The sequence below is a fragment of the Octopus bimaculoides genome, chromosome 14 (assembly GCF_001194135.2).
Source record: "Octopus bimaculoides isolate UCB-OBI-ISO-001 chromosome 14, ASM119413v2, whole genome shotgun sequence".
Classification (NCBI taxonomy): Eukaryota; Metazoa; Mollusca; class Cephalopoda; order Octopoda; family Octopodidae; genus Octopus; species Octopus bimaculoides.
This window is the reverse complement of record NC_068994.1, coordinates 30,603,352-30,605,859: the sequence shown is the minus strand read 5'-3', so window position 1 is coordinate 30,605,859 and position 2,508 is coordinate 30,603,352. Positions and strand designations below refer to the sequence as shown.

General features: G+C 38.7%; 1 long non-coding RNA gene across 1 annotated transcript in view; it reads right to left on the bottom strand.

The window, feature by feature from the left end:
- LOC106884347 (uncharacterized) overlaps positions 1 to 2,508 on the bottom strand; it is a 22,570-nt gene that overhangs the window by 8,685 nt on the left and 11,377 nt on the right. The window contains exon 2 of the long non-coding RNA XR_001411235.2: positions 1,059 to 1,155. This is a non-coding gene — a long non-coding RNA (uncharacterized LOC106884347). The remainder of the gene's footprint in view (positions 1 to 1,058; positions 1,156 to 2,508) is intronic.

The following is a 2,508-nucleotide window of genomic DNA, read 5'->3' as shown; positions in this document are numbered from 1 at the left end:
CACACACACACACACACACACACACACACGCACGCACACACACACACACACACATATATATACATACGAGGTCTGATCAATAAGTATCTGGACTGTTGCCATAGAAACGAAGCTAAAGCACGCAGAGTAAAGCCGCTTGGCACAAATTGGTCTTGACCTCTGTTATGCATGCACACTAAGTTTTAACGTTCTAGCTCACTTCTCTTGTTTACAACAGTGCTTAGAAGTAACGTGTGTAACGTGTGATCGTCGCATTGACCATGACAGAAAAAAAGTTTGCCTGGCCATACCTGTTCAGAGGCCTACGCAAAGTTGCAGAAAATGTCTGAAGAGGAGTGTATGAGTCGCACACACGTGTACGAGTGGTTCAGACGTTTCCAGGATGGCCGAAAAAATTTCGATAATGACGAATGTTCTGGAAGACCCGTAACCAACAGAACTGATAAAAACATCACAGATGTCCGTGCAGCTGCGAGGGAAATCGTCGAATTACTATCCGGGAGTTATCAGAGGATGTGCAGATTAGTTACGGTTCAGTTCAGTCCATTATCACTGAAGATTTGGATATGAGACGCGTGCCTACCATGTTTGTGTCAAAACTGCTTTCAGCTGACCAAAAAGACGCACAGCTTTCAGTTGCACAAGATCCCCTTGATCGTGTCGAGAACGATGAAAACTTTTTGAAAACTTTGCGTAAGCGTCTGAGCAGGTATCGCCAAGCTTTTGACAAAATTTGATGCAGATTCTCTGCTCAACTTTCTCCGTCATGGTCAATGCGACGATAACACGTTACACACGTTACTTCCAAGCACTGGTGTAAACAAGAGAAGTGAGGTAGAACATTAAAACTTAGTGCGTATGGACAGCAGAGTTGAAGGTCAATCTGTGTTAAGCAACTTTACTCTGCGTGCTTAAGCTTTGTTACAATGGCAACAGTCCTGATAGTTATTGATCAGACCTCGTATATATATATATATATATCACACGTTCACTGCACCCCACACACAGGCTCACACCCATATAAACACACCAAAGGATAAAGTAAATAATATATGTACCTTCATATGTGTAAATTGGTAATATTATGAATATTAGGTGTAGGAATGTTTCAGTGATGATTTTGTGCCTGTATTTCGGCGCCATGGTGTCTCCAGCCTATGTAAGAAAAGTGATAACATCAATATTACTTTGATTACCCATGTCCTTTCAACATATTCACAAATTGCAAAGTCAATGAGGAAGCGTCTACTTGATCGTTTGATCTGCTAGATGTAGCAGCCAAATCCTTTGATCACACCCTATCCTAACAAAGTAAAAATTTCACATTCATGTGATTCTAGATGAGTGGTTTATACTGACCTATAGTGGTTTCAGGATAATTCTGGCAGTTCCTAAACGAAACGACTGAACTTTTGAAAATGTTCAACACCATAGCCATCGGAGAGATATTAGGGAATAGATACCCGAGTATTTACTTAGAAAATTAAGCGAACTTAATGACTATGTGAAAGTAACTTAAATGAGGAAATGAGAACAATATTCACAAATAGTATCTGAATTTGGGTTTGCGTCTTCACTTACTAAAACAGCAATGGTGATAAGTTTGCTATTGGAAAATACTTTCAGAAATAATGTCACGAGAATGATGAAAAACCACTTCGAAAAGAGTTCATTCAGATAAAAGAAATATCGATTAAAATTTTGTTTAAGGCGTTGCAAAAAAAGAAAAAAGAAAATGGTCAACATATTTCTAAAATCATCCGTTATTATTGATTATTGATAATGAATGAAGACTGACTACATCATGCAGTATTTGTTTTAACTGACACCCTTCTTTACTTAAAGAAAAGCGTCAAGTTGGCCAAGATATGAGAGCACCGGATAGAAAATTCTTCGCAGTATTTATTTCGGATCTCTACGCTCTAGGTTTAAACTACACCGAGTCCTTTTCAGAAATCAATTAATGGAAATAGATTGGTGGATCTGTCAGAATTTTGAACAGGAAACGTTGCGATATTTGTCGGTATGTACATATATGTATGGATATATGCATATAATTATATATTATTTATGTTATTATATGATCAAACGCCACGCATTGCCTCCAAGTAAGTTTGATTATTATTATTTTCTACTGCGCACTCTACTACTAGTGCTGTCACTTCCCTGTCTATATCTCTTTCCCTCTCTTGTTCTTCATCCTTTCTGTTTATCTCTCCCAACCCTCCCCTCTTCTCTTCCTTTCACCGTTCCCTCTTTCATTCCTCCTCCTTGACCCTCTCGTCGCTGACACGTGACGAAAGGGATTCTTTCTTTCTATTTCTCGCTTTCCTATAGAGAAGACGCAAATTTTTTTCACTCTCTAGCTAGCGTTGAAAATAATTTTTCTATCGTCTTGGCCTAACAGCCCTTACCGCTTGTTCTCACTGTTCTGTTTTGTTTTTACTGTTTTGTTCTCACTGTCCTGTTCTTGTTTACACTTTCACCCTCCGCAAAAATTTCCAAATT